Here is a 15166-nt window from a genome sequence, read left to right on the forward strand (position 1 = left end):
GGTAGAGGAAGCCTAACCTCCAACACTTGCATACCATTACGGAAAAGTAATTAATCATTGTAAAACTTCTATTTCTATATTAACAGAAGTTGCAGAGCACTATTTTGTAATGAGATCAAGCTCATAAATCTTACTTTTTAACATCTTAAAAATCTAAAATTGATCTGAAAAACTTTGAAGACCACGTGAAAAATCACAATTTTCAAACACTTATATTTCTAAAAATACAGAAATTCTTACAAAACAAATTACCACACATGAAAGAAGAAATTTTGATGTACATTACCTGTAAATTTCAAATTCCTAAGCTCCAAAAAAGTGTATTTGTAGTTTTTTGTGTTTGAGACATGTTGAGTGGCGCTTGACTCAAGCAGCCTGCACATCCTTTTGTTCAAATAAAATAAGAATCTACTCTCTGTTTGTTCCTGTGGGAATAGTTCAATCTAACTTAAAATTTGAAATAGTGAACTGAATTATTGTGATGGAGATTCAAAACTTAAAATGTTTATGAACTCCAAAAGTTAGTCAAAATGGCGGCACACTATAAATACCTGTGGAGACGTCAGCTCGAGACCGTCAGCAGCCAAATTTCTGAATCTCCAGACCATTCATGTTATAAGTGTTTTCTGTGTGCCAATGTAGTCAATATCCGGTGAGTCGCCTCAAAGTTATCTCAAAGTCATTTCAAAGTATTCTCAAGTTTATTCAATTTTACATCGAATTTATTATATCTAAACCATTCATGAACTTTTAAAAATTTGTTTAATGTAACTCTTTTTAACAAATCAGTTCGAGAGCGATTATAAATTTTTCTATACAGATTTAATTCTGAATCATTATAATTTTGAATTCATTCAGTTTACTCAGAAACTTTTGCAATATTTAAACTACCTACGAAGACAAGTGAATTATATAAGATGAGCTGGTTAATTTTTGTGCTGATAGATCACACATTGTTGAATTAATAATACGTTCAATCAATTTTTTTTTGTCAATAGCCAAGATAATTTTTGAATTCACTCTATGTAGCTTACAGTTTATTATTTAAATTTTCAATTTATTATAGACCAGATTAGGAGTGCTTGTTAATTTGTTGAATAACTGTTGCCCTGTCATAAATCGCACTGAAGCTGCCCAAAAAAAACAAAAAAACTTTGCAGTGTGCTTGGGCTGAGAGGCGAGACGGACAATGGACAACGAGCGCATCAAACAACGGTAAAGAGGACCGCTGCTTGCTGAATCGGACGGAGCCTACACGGGGACCAGGACGACGCTGCAAGACTGGACCAACTCCACCACTGAGGGCATCACCGACAACCACAGCCAAAAGACGACCTCTGTGCTGAACCTGATCGCTCAAACAAACCAGGTCATATTGATAAAATATCCATAGTAAATTGAGAAATTCATAAGAACACCCTTTGGAAAGAACATTCAATTAATTTCATGAAGGCTTGAAAGTGCAATAAATTTTCAAACTTATTCAAAACATCCACACCCTGATTATAAAATTGAATTAAAACATTGATCAGAATCTCTAAAAGGAATTTTTCATTTCATAGATTATAAGTGACTCTATGAGAGGCTATCTTCTTGGCTCGAAAATTCTTCATCTATGACCTACAAACGTGGGCCATTTTTGACACATGGCGCCCAACAAGCGGCATTAAGTTTGATTAATAATTGCACAAGCCAATATCAGATCTTTTTCAATTTCACCAAATTAATTTATTTACAACAATTTTCTGAGACGACTCATTTGCGCTCAATTTAGTCACAATCCGTATATGATTTATCAATACGGGAGATCAAAGATCAATGTCATAATAATTTTTGACTCAAATATTCAAAGAAATTCTCAAATTATCAGAATTCATAAGCATATTGAATTTGTTTATTCCCACAGAAACAGTTTGTCTAAGATTTCTCGTATTATTTTGTGTTTGATGTTTATTTTGCACGTTTTTAGATTCTCATAGGAATGTAATTTGGCTGCATGAATTTTTGTGTTTAAAATTTTCCAAGATAAATTCTTTCAGTTATCGTAATTGTTGCTATTAGTGCCCTATAATTGATTTTAGTTTTGATAATAATATTACCTGGAGTTTATAGAATAGGAAAGGTTAATCTAAAAAGATGGCTAATAATAATAATGCCGAATCCAAATCTCAAGATAGATTACCAAACAATGAATTCAGTAGAGAAAGTTTGGCCCTCTTATCATCAACACAAGTTGAAGGAAACAAATCCTAATCTAGTGAAACTCATTTTTCTCCCACTTCAATAAGAAATTCTGCTAGTTCTCCTCAAGCTAGTAATAAAGACGATAATGAAGTTACTTTAAAAAGTCTAGCCGAATCAATGAAGAGTCTTTTTGCTATGCAGCTTAGTCATAGGAATTTAACTGAAGAGATTAAAAATAGTACTCAACAAGTAACAGCTCAGTTCTCAGCTAAGGTTGAAGAGCATTCCGAGAAAATTTCAGAGAATAGACAAGCAATCATAGAGATAAATGACAAGATAAGTCAGATTAAAGAACTGGAAATGGTAAACGTTCGCGTTCATTTACAAAGTCAGATTAACGAAACACATGCCGAAATTACTAAAATAAAAGAAACGTGTCTTATCAATGAACTAGTGAAGGAAAAATCACCTAATGGATATGAGGTATGTGGTGCATCCAATCTGTTAGCAAATCTAGGTCAATTCGATAATACCCTGAAAACCCTGCAACCAAAAGAATTCATGAATCAAATCATAGCTATAAATGAACTTCAAACAATACCATGGAAAATCTGGCGTCTACAGCTTGTGGCTCAGCATCTCAGAGGTGAAGCTCTAACATTCTTTAGAAGTCGTATGGAGGATTTTAATAATTTGGGTGACTTCACTAAGGCATTCCTAGACCGATTCTGGTCCTTATCAAAACAACAAACTGTTTTAAACAAGATAATAACATGCAGTTTCAATAGTAGAACAGATACATATAGCGATTTTGCAGCAGAAATAAAATATTTCAACTCCTTATTAGATAACCCACTTTCCGAAATTAATTTGGTTCAGATAATAACACAGAAATTCCCTTACAACGTTCAGCTAGCACTCTCTTGTCCTCAAATCAATAATCTGCGTGACTTGGAAGATTGTCTGAATAGAATTCAGACAATCAACGACAACAACCCACAAGTCAATCACAAAAGACTCGACGCAACCAACAACGATGAGCGGCTATCAGCAGGCATCAGAGAAGCAGACAGCATGTATCCTGAGAGTCGCAGATGGGAGCCTCGTAGATGGGAGCCTAGTGGATGGGAGCCTCGTAGATTGGAGCCTAGCAGGCAGGAAGCAGGCCGAAGGACGTATGAAGGAGGAGACGGACCGCGACAGCAACAGCAACAGCCGCGACAGCAGGGCCAGCGCCAGCAGCAGCAGAATCAGAGACCGCAGGAACAACGCCAACAACACCGCGACAATCAACGCAGATTTCACGAGAGTCAGCATGTTAGAGATGGAGGTTCCTACACCAACAAGCAGACACACTCGCCAAACCCGCCACAGAGCCCGAAGCCGAGTGATGCGCGACCGAGCCACCCTCACAGCACCGACCCCAGCAACAACAATCCATGTAGCAAGAATTCAAATTCAGGGACACCAATGAAAAATATCTGACAACTAAAGGAAAGGATAGTACCGATAGAAGTGTCACAGAGACAAGTTTCACAGGAGCAAGTATTTCTATAAATGGCAGTCTCACAGGAACAAGTTCCCACAGAGACAAGCAGTTTCATAGAGACAAGGTCTCCGTCCAAAGTAGTAGCGCTATAAATGGCAGTCTCACAGAAGCAAGTTCCCACTGGAACAAGGTGTTTCACAGAAGCAAGGTCATTGTCATAGAGACAAGGTAGCGAATGTAGGAAGAAGTTAGGCGTGTTGCCTACATCTGAACTTGAAGGCACTCCATTATTTGTTCTAGTAAATTGAATGTCTGCTGTTTTTTAATCATGCAGGTTTATGATTATGATTGAAGGTTTATCATATAAGATAGGGATGGGTTGGTAACCTATTAGAATTAGATAGAAGATAACTTAAATAAATAAATAAATTGAGTTCTATGCAAATGTAATATATTTCTACCAAACTCCAAGATAACTATTCCAATATATCTAATACGTATATAACCTTCAACCCGAAAGAATAATCAATATGAATATGAAATGGAATATATAAAAGCCAAATAGCCTACCACTGACCTATTCATCACCGCTTCTTAAAAACCACATGGCCAAAATGGTTTTTCATTATAATTCCTTCTTTTGTAATAAATTGTTTATGCTTTTGTACTCCTGAGCGAAGCTCGGTCCCCGATATTATGAGCTAATCATCTCTTCTTTTTCCGAGCTGCGGTCTCGAATTGTAAATCCAAATTGATATAATATTAACTCCAGACAGTCACAGAGTAAAGCTGCGTCAACACCAATAGATTCTATAGATTCTATTAGATTGAACATAACTTATCATACACATGATGAACATATGTGTTTTTCATGTGCCGTTCAATCTATAATAATCTGTGAGGATTAAGTTATTAACATTTTGTTAATAACTTTGGTGTAAACGCAGCTTTGTATGCCAAGATTTATCATGGCGTTCCGAGATACGGATGATAATGTCAATGAAAAACTTCATTTTCCTCATGAAATCTTTCACATAAAAAATTTAACAGATTGTTGTTCTACAAGCGTCTCTACATGTTACAAAATGAAAATCCCAGTGAAAAACAAAAAGTGCCACTTGATAATTCCCAAATCATCTTTTTAATCGTAGCTCTGATTCAACTGAGCAATAACTTTCTGAACTTACTGAGTTAATAAAGTAACATTTAAAATTATCATAAGCGCAATGGGACTTGGGATTCCATCAATTCAGAATAAGTATTATACCGGTATTCATTTTTACAGGATTGAAGTAGTGCAACATTTAGATTAGCATTAGCACACCAATAGATTTTATTTGTAGCGGAGTGAGTTCATTACTTTCATATCAAAGTTCTACTTTTTCCATTATGATATAGTACGACTACTGCAAAACAATGTCTGGTAGCCCTGGTAATGTAATGTAATGTAATGTAATGTAATGTAATGTATGGTTGATTGGAAGTCTCCAACCAGCCTGATCAGATTTCTTAGTGGGGCCATTGGCAAACATTTTAAAAAAGCCCTGATATTATTACAATGACTTTATTCCTAGTAGATAGCATTTCTAGTAGATGGCTGAATATTCTCGTTACCACATTGCAAAGGATGTTCAGTGAGGTCTACTGTTATCTGGACTACTAGAGTATTGTAACTCCTAATGTCAGATCGAGTAAGAGCTTGAAATTTATTCCTATCTAGTGTACTCCATGTTCAATAATCTGCCTTTATCTTATATTAGAAGAAACTTGCCTCTGAATAAATTAAAAAACGCACTAAATGTAATTCTGAATGAAAATGCTTATTGTTCCGTAAATTAATTTTCAAATTGTTGAAAATGTGATATTCAGTGCTGTGAGTTTATAAATAGTTTATGTCTTTTTTCAATGTATGACTTGATTTATTCAATTGTACTGGGTGATGATAATTATGACTTGATAGGACTGATTTGATGAATGATTACACTATTCATAAGATGACTACTAAGATGTTATGAATTGAATTGCTTATTTATTGTATAGCAGACTATAAGCTGAATCCTTTAGACAAGGCCTATTCGCCTAATCTACATCCAAATTGTTTGTATTTATCGGTCAATATATTTATTATTCCTAGGCGCCAGCTAAGAAAGGGGTTTCAATTTTCGTAGAATAAGCACGTAATTCAAAACTGTATGATTTTCAAAAAATGTTGTGATTTAAAATTCAAATTTCGTTTATCACACACATAGGCTATACGAGAATTAAGAATTAATGAGAAAGTGTCCCGGAATAAGGTTTATGATTTTTGTTCTTCTGTATTTATACTAAGTGACATATTTATCAGTGATGGCTCTGAAACTGTAGGTTTATTGTTAAATAACGAGTTTGGAGCACCAGAAAAATGGGATTATATTTTATTATAATGAATATTCAAAATTACGTTTCCAACCCACAATTATTGTCCTAATGTCATGTCCTTAAAGTTACTGTAAACCATATCGGTTGGGACTAATCAAGGTTTATTTAGGGTGGTTTTAATTATTAGTTTATGTGTTACAAATAGTTCACCTAGATTTAGATGGCAATTGAAACATTATTGATCTAACTAAAGCATGATATTAGTGTCAAAGACAGAAATCTGCGTTTTAATTCATTATCATATGAGAGAGAGAGAGAGAGAGAGAGAGAGAGAGAGAGAGAGAGAGAGAGAGAGAGAGAGAGTGAGAGAGAGTGAGCCCGAAGGAAAGGGTATGTGTAAGAGAGTGATGTGGTTGAGTGGGAGTGACAGAGTTCGATATATTATATGCTATAATAGTGAGGAATAATAGTGTGTCCCTTATGCTACACTCACAGATATATATATATATATATATATATATATATATATATATATATCTATAGTACATAAACCATATCCATAGATTTTGGAAGCGGCATGCTATCTTTTCAATCTTTTGAAACAGCATTTATTGTCTAAGGTTGGTGAAAGAAGTTTTCTGCATTCCATAACAACAATCTGCAGACTGACGTCTCGGGTATGTGAAATTGCATATATGAGGAGTACTGTATGTTTAATTTGTTTGTTATCCACGTCTGCATCTATTTTCAGTTTGAAGAGCTGGATATCAATCTTGATTATTCAAATTTTTTATTGTTCAACATACACACACATTATTTACATACATATAAAAACAAGATGATACACAATTTTTTTAGAACAATAATGCTCAAGGTAAAAACCTGTGAGGGGAGAAAAATCTAAATTTTCACATGAAAACGTCACTCGAGAATAATTATATCACCCGGCCTCACAACAGAGAGTCTTAGGGGCGATTGCTGAGATCGGGATTATCTCTTGCGCTCGGCTAAAAACCGGTTTTTGCGCCGCAGATCAAAGATCGGTTTGCTGAGTTCGGGATTAACCACGCTCGAGCGCAAAAGTTGGCCGACCGGCAATTATCGCAGGGAAAAACCTGCAGTCTAAAAATCGGTTTGCTGAGTTCCAGTCTAGGCTAAAAATTAATCTCGGTGGATTGCTGAGTTCAAGCGTAGATCAACTCGGGTTTAAAAGATAATCTCGGTGGATTGCTGAGATCGGGATCAGGCTAAAATGTGATAATCTCGGGAGCAAAAATGATGATTTTAGACTCCAACTTAGACCTGCTAGGAGGCAGGTTTAAGTTCGGGATTAAGCTATTAACTTGCTATTGTTTCGATTTTATCAAAAACCAGTGTCAAATTGGGGTTCGTCTTTGAATTCTGAACAATTTCATTACCCATAAAGTCATATATTTGAAATGTTTTTCTACTGATTTTTAAAATATTATAACATAAGAGAGTGAAAATGAAAATACCTTCAAACAACAAGAAAATTCTTTACCTCTCACGAGAAGGGGTACGAGGGGCCTCCCCCGGAAAATTTTAGAAAAATACCCTCAATTTGGTATGATTTCAAGCAATTTCTACTAGAAAATCTACATCCTAATAATGAAGTTCCTTCATGTTCAGTGGGCTTATTATTATTCATTTTTTCATAGAAAATAATATAACATAGGCCTATGATATTTCAGTTCATATAACAAATAGAATGGAAATATAATTTTATTAGTCATTCAATTGTTTCAAAAAATAGTTTCAAAGTTATAGTCTTCAAACCTATGATTTTCATGATTTTTACTCAAGTACAAACAAATATTTTGGGGGGGGATATATCCATGTTCCCAGATATTACAGGAGATTTGTATATCCTCCTGTTCCTGGTGGAAACTACTCTTCAATCATAACATTACTGGGACATTTTGTGGGTACCATACTAAAAAAGGTGCTGAAGCATTGGCTGAGGGAACTACGTTTCAATCACATGAAATGATTTTCATCCATGATCTATTCATATTCATGCATGAAACTGAATGGACAATTATCAATACATTTTATATTGAACTTTCAATTAGATTATATAAAACTTTCAATTTAAATTAGAGTCCTTGACTTAGAATAGTTAATCTCACAGTTGTACAGTCAGTGTGAGTGAGATTTTCTGCACACATCATGCGTGAATATGCCGGATAGATCGACTCGTATAATTTGAGAATGGTGATAATGATGAGGAAACATGATTCTGTTAAAAGGAATAGTCTCCATCTCCATTATATTCTTAGGGATTTGCTTGTGATCATGTTTCTATAATTTTATCAATTCGAAGATCAGCCTTCAAAAATTTAGGTCAACTTATACATTTCAACTCACGTTGCTACACGTTTCAACTTAGCAAAAGGACAGAGGGGATTAGTATTATTATTCTCTAGAGCCCTGGAAATATCTTTGTTATTGTTCTTGGTACCTTATACAAGAGGGACTCCATAATACAAAAACAAATCAGACCTTGCCGGACAAAGCTAGAGGAAGAAGAAAAAGAAGAAGAAGAAGAAGAAGAGGAAGAAGAAGAAGAAGAAGAAGAAGAGAAGAAGAAGAAGAAGATGACAGGAGGAGAATAAGAACAAGCGAGAAGAAGAAGAAGATAATAGAAAAAGGAGACAGAAGAATAAGGAAGAAGAGGAAGAAGATGAACAATAATAAGAAGAAAAAATATAGATAGGAGAAGATTATAACCGTTGAGTACACTGTTTTATCTATAACCACTCTTTTGACGAATTGAAAACTTATAAATTACTGGTGGTACTCCCATACAGTAACAGTCAGGGGTGTATTCAAATACCGTTGGATAACATCTTTCCAATATTGTTACATTCATCTAGAAGTATATAATCTGTTCTTTCTTACATTGATATCACTTATGTATAAGTTACTGCAGAATCAAAATTATTTTATATTGACTGAACAATTAAAAGTCACATTGAAATAGTTATTTTGGAGTTTGGTAGAAATAATACATTTACATGAAACTCAATTTATTCATTAAAGGCAATCTACATATTTCTAATAGGTTCTGATAACACATAATGATAAAAAAGGTGTTCTATGAATTAATGAAGCCTAACAACTTGAAATATATTTCAAATTATTTAAGATTAAATTGATTCTACCTCGGTGCAAGTCAGCTTCACATTTGTACATATATCATTGTATCGAATTATTAAATATTTGATGATTTTGGTAAAACAACATTTTAATCCTGGACTAGTAGTTCTATGAACAGTAGACCTCGCGCAGTTATAAAACACAGCCTCGTATCATACTGTCCATAAGAGTAAATCCTGTTTGTATGTTGTGTCGGCAAGATGTCGGTGTGAAAACGGCTAATGGCTGTTGGGGTTAGTGTATCAAAAATATGCTAACATCAAAATCTAATCTCCTTCAACTTACTGGCAACAGGTCAGACCGAGTTGAAAGCAGATAAAGGTCGAGAGAAAATACTATGTTTTCTTTCCGTTATTAATTGCATGCGTCATTGCATGCAATGAATAGTCAACACGACAGCTGATTTTTTACTAAGTTACATTGATATATTAATTGCATGCGTTATTGCATGCAATTAAAAATCCACTCAACAGCTGAATTATTATGGATGATTCTATTCTGATTTTTACTGCAATATTGGCGTTCGAAGGAGACTTTACCTATTGTATTAACCTTAAAATGCAAAATTTTCAAAAAACCTTGTATATACGTCGAGGCACAATTTAAAAAGAAATATACCTGTCAAATTTCATGGCAATCTATTGCTGCGTTTCGCCGTAATTGCGGAACATATAAACATAAAGAGAAATGCAAAGCCGTCGACTTGAATCTTAGAACTCATTTCGCTCGGTCAATAAATCGAAATATTAAGAAACCACAAATATCCTGGATGAAGAGGGGAATCAATTGTTATGTATTATTTTCAATGTCATTTTTTTCTCTTTCTTTTCAATAATTTAAAATTTGTTATTATTTTAAATAAGTAGATAACTTAACTATTGTTTGTTTTTAATTATATTATTTGTATTTATTTTTTTCGTATTGTTATAATACTTGATAGAGAGTTGAGTGTAAGAGAGGGTCGACTGCGCCCTAACTTTGCTTTCTAAGAAAAATAAAGGCAGTCATTCTATTCATGTCACCATAATATATATGTATATGTATTAAAAAACAGACGCTTTCTAAGAAAAATAAAGGCAGTCATTCTATTCTATTCATGTCACCATAATATATATGTATATATATATCAAAAAACAGATGACATCCAATTCATTAGAGCAAATGGAATGCCTTCATCTTCATGTGTAGGCAACAAACCACACCAACCTTGTTCCTGTCAGACTGACCTTGTCTCTGTGACACTACACTTGTTCGAATGGGATTCTACCCCTCTTCTTGTTCCACTGACACTACTTGTTCCAGTGAAACAGACCTTGTCTCTGTGAGACTCACCTTGTCTCTGTGAGACTCACCTTGTCTCTGTGAGACTCAACTTGTCTCTGTGGGAACTTGTTCCTGTGAGACTGCCATTTATAAAACTACTTGTTCCTATGAAACTTGTCTCTGTGACACTAATATCGTTCAAAAACACTACTTGTCTCTGTGAGAACTTGTCTCTGTGATACGGACCCATAGACACTGGTGCACAATGCAGTATTATTCAAGCTGATCTATTCTCCAGTATAGAGTCAAAGCAGAGAATTGAAACCCTACCGCTTAGTTCGACCTATATTCAAGGAATAATTCTGAGTCGCCGAGTAAAAATTCAAAAACAATGCCTGCTAGAAATACCGATGTTAAATAATGTAGTACTCTCTCACACATTCCTCGTTTATCCAGCATCCCGTTTAGATCTTATCATTGGCGTTGATTTTTTGAAATACTACCAAGCTATCATTGATTTGACCAATATGACACTATCCATTCGCCAAGGAAGAGAGGGAGCTATGCTAACCACTCCACTCATTTTAGAAGCGCAACACGTAGATACTCCTAAAATAAGAGTGATCGAACAAGGACCAAGTGATAGGCCTTCACACATGTGTGAAGAAGGAGACGACGATTTCGTGAGATTGGACACTGAACAATGGCAATGTAGAGAGTCTGATGAAACCAAGGATAAACAATTATTCGAAGCATTATTAAATGACATTCGCTATAGTGATGAGTATCCAGAAGAGGGAAAAACTGAAATAATTGAACTATTACGCGAGCATGAGGACGTATTCTCGGAAACACCAGGTCGTGCAACCCATTTTAAATGTCAACTTAACGTTAAACCACATAAAGCATACTACAAGAAGAATTATTCAATACCCTTCACATTACGAAATGCAGCACAGATTGAAATAGATCGTATGGAGAGATTAGGAGTTGTAGAACCTTCTTTTTCACCTTACAGTTTACCCATAGTCTGTGTTGGCAAAAAAGACAATACTGTGAGATATGCTTAGACGCTCGTCCTCTAAATAATATCCTGGAGGATGACCGAGAAACACCTATGCAAATTGATGAGGCACCACAAACGTTTCACGGAAAATCCATATATTCAACCGTTGATCTTAGTTCTGGTTATTGGCAAGTAGAGGTAGCAGAAGAGTCACGTGATTACTTATCATTCCTATTCAATGGAAGGAATTTACGTTTTACAAGACTTGGCTTTGGTATACGAAACGCAATGGCTATTTTCATCAAGTGCTTACGACAAGCCCTGGGAGAGGATATTGCGGAATTTTGCACGGTATACGTAGATGATGCTTTAGTTGCCTCACACACTATACACGAGCACTGTCATCATTTAAACACAATCTTCCAGCGTCTAAGAGAAAATGGGCTTAAGCTAAGGTTATCAAAATGCAATCTATTTAAACGACAGGTACATTTCTTAGGGCATATTATAAATGAAAAAGGTATCACTCAGAATGAGGAGAAAATATTAGCAATCAGAAATTTTCCTTCGCCAAAGAATCGAAAACAATTACAAAAGTTTATAGGCTTTCTACAATTTTACAGGAAATTCAGTAAGAATTTGTCTCATTACACCAAGCAATTCAGTCATATACTTTCGTCAAAAAATTTGTGGAGATGGAGTGATGAAGAAGAGAGAGTTTTTTGTGAAATAAAGGAACGTTTCTTGGAAGTAGTTATGCTGCATCACCCCGATTTATCAAAACCATTTCTCATAAACGTGGATGCGTCGCATTATGCCATAGGGGCTGAAATTTTTCAGTTCGATAAGAATAATGAAAAAGGCATTATAGCTTTCTACAGCAAAACTGAACAATGCACAGAGAAAATATTCGGTGACAGAAAAAGAATTGTTAAGTCTATTAGAAGTATGTTTACGATACCGCACTCTACTTCTGGGACAGAAAATTTTTGTCAACACAGATCATAAAGCTTTAACATTTTTCAGAACTGCAAAATTGACAAACAATCGCATCTCTCGTTGGTTTTTAGCGCTACAAGAATTCAATTTAGAACTAACACACCTTCCAGGAAAGAGTAATCAAACCGCAGATTTTTTGTCACGAGAAATAGATGCTACTTACAACAACGAAACAACCTTCAATTGCTATACTACAGATTACATACAAGGTGTGCCGTTTCCAGTTAATATAGCTCCTCTAGTACACAAAAGACTGCTAACTCCTTCAAAAATACAGGAAGCTCAAACAGACGATCCACACTGGAATGACATAATTAGACAATTGGGGGAAGCTGGTGAAAATAATTCTCAACAGCTAAAAACGTACAAGATGTATAAGAAATACCTGTTCTGTAGAGTACCGATAAACACAGGTGATTGGAAATTAGTCATCCCGAAGACACTGGAAAACGATATCATCAAAGAAGCCCATGAAAGGATAGGTCATTTCGGAATTAAAAAGACGTATTATTTTTTAAAAACGTCATGCTACTTCAAGGGAATGTACAAGAAAGTAACAGAGATTGTAGTGTCCTGCGACGTATGTCAAAGAACCAAATATAATAGGTACACCATTGGAGGACCAATGAAGCCCATAATTCCAGAACACCCATTAGATATATTGGCAACAGATATCTATGGCCCAATTCCAACCGCAGTAGGTCGTCATAGACATATATTTGCTGTCACCTGCCTACATTCAAAATACACAATGCTGTTCCCAATCGGAAAGATAACCGGCAGTAAGTTAGCTCGTTGTATAACTGAAAAATGGTGTGTTGAAGTAGGTAAACCAAAGAAAATATTGGCTGACAACGCCACGTATTTTCGAAGCAATAATTGGATTCTGATTATGCAGCAGGAAAATATCGAAACCATATGGACTACCCGATATAATCCGAGCTCAAATCCGGTGGAGAGAAAAATGGCCGAAATATCACGATTTATGCGTGCATATTGCGCAAATGAACATCAAAAATGGATAAAATTCCTGCCCTTCCTACAAGAATGTATTAACAACGTTTACAACGAATCAACAGGTTATACCCCCCACGAGATCATGTTCGGAAATAGGAGAAAAAAATTTCATAGAAAAACTGGTGGAGATACCGCATGAGAATAAACAGAATAACATTGATAGAGCAATCATCAAAAGAAATCTTCTTCACGCCGCCGAGCTTCGAAAGAAGCACCACGATAAAAAGATTCGAGTACACGAGTATCAAGTTGGGCAAGAAGTACTACTACGCACGCATCGTCTGTCAGATTCTCTTGGAAAAAAGACTAAGAAATTTTTCCATTTGTACACGGGACCGTATAAAGTTATGGCTGTCTCAAACTATAACACTGTGTTATTATCAGATATCGTAGATAACAGCTTTCTTGGATGGCACAATCATCGGAACGTAAAACCGTATCACAAGAGCAACTAAAATGGAGTGGCAAAATATCTCATGATGAGGATGACAAAGAAGAAGAAATATTATCTTGAATCTCGGAATGGAAGTACGAAATCTAGTGATGAGAATTTATCAGTAATGAACCAGTTGAAAAACGATAAAGCCAGTATCTTAGGTATAATGATAGTTCATAGTACTGTATTAGATATTGTCTTGTCAATGAAATGAAAATATGTTATATGGAATTAATGTGGAAATTATGCAAAAGCAATTTGAAAAAATCATAGAGAAAAAAAAAGGGAAAGGCTATAAAATGAAAAATTATAAAAAATCACGAGAATTAAAACTCGCAAAAATACTAAGTACTTGCATGTACAAACATCTTCTATGTTAAATAAGTGTATTTATCATTGTTTAATAGTTTGTGTTGATCATAATAATCCAAGCAGAACTTGAAATGAAAAATTATATAAAAAAAAATCACGAGAATTAAAACTCGCAAGAATAATAAGTACTTGCATGTACAAACATCTTCTATGTTAAATAAGTGTATCTATCATTGTTTAATAGTTTGTGTTGATCATAATAATCTAAGCAGAACTTGAAATGAAAAATTATATAAAAAAAATCACGAGAATTAAAACTCGCAAGAATAATAAGTACTTGCATGTACAAACATCTTCTATGTTAAATAAGTGTATTTATCATTGTTTAATAGTTTGTGTTGATCATAATAATCTAAGCAGAACTTGAAATGAAAAATTATATATAAAAAAAAATCACGAGAATTAAAACTCGCAAGAATAATAAGTACTTGCATGTACGAATATCTTCTATGTTGAATAAGTGTACTTATAAATGTTTAATAATTTATGTTGATCATAATAATCAAAGTAGAACTTAAAATGAAAAATTATAAAAAATCACGAGAATTAAAACTCGCAAGAATAATAAGTACTTGCATGTACAACATCTTCAATGTCGAATAAGTGTAGTCATAATAATCAATGATAGAGTAGATAAAATGAATAATAAGGAAATATTTCACAAGACGTTTTATGTATTTTCCACCGACCAACTGGAATTAGTCACTCGCCGGAAAGGGAGCCTATGTCACGACTAGCTCAATATTTCCTTGGAAAATCATGATTATGGAGAGGAAAATGGAAATTAAAAAAGAAAAACTAGCCTCACCAAACACATTAGTGGAAATCTTGGAAAATCTTTCTCAATAACGCAAGTACGAAA

The 15166-nt window shown here is 34.6% G+C and overlaps 1 protein-coding gene across 2 annotated transcripts in view; it reads left to right on the forward strand.

Annotated features, from left to right (window-relative positions):
* Positions 1–15166, forward strand: part of LOC111046540 — a 47983-nt gene that overhangs the window by 5237 nt on the left and 27580 nt on the right. Inside the window, exon 5 of one of the 2 annotated variants that reach the window (XR_005573489.1) lies at positions 1161–1369. The exons of the other annotated variant lie outside the window; for it this stretch is intronic. The gene's annotated coding sequence lies outside the window, so the exon portion shown is untranslated. The remainder of the gene's footprint in view (positions 1–1160; positions 1370–15166) is intronic. 2 annotated transcript variants of the gene reach the window in all.

Source organism: Nilaparvata lugens, chromosome Y (genome assembly GCF_014356525.2).
Source record: "Nilaparvata lugens isolate BPH chromosome Y, ASM1435652v1, whole genome shotgun sequence".
Classification (NCBI taxonomy): Eukaryota; Metazoa; Arthropoda; class Insecta; order Hemiptera; family Delphacidae; genus Nilaparvata; species Nilaparvata lugens.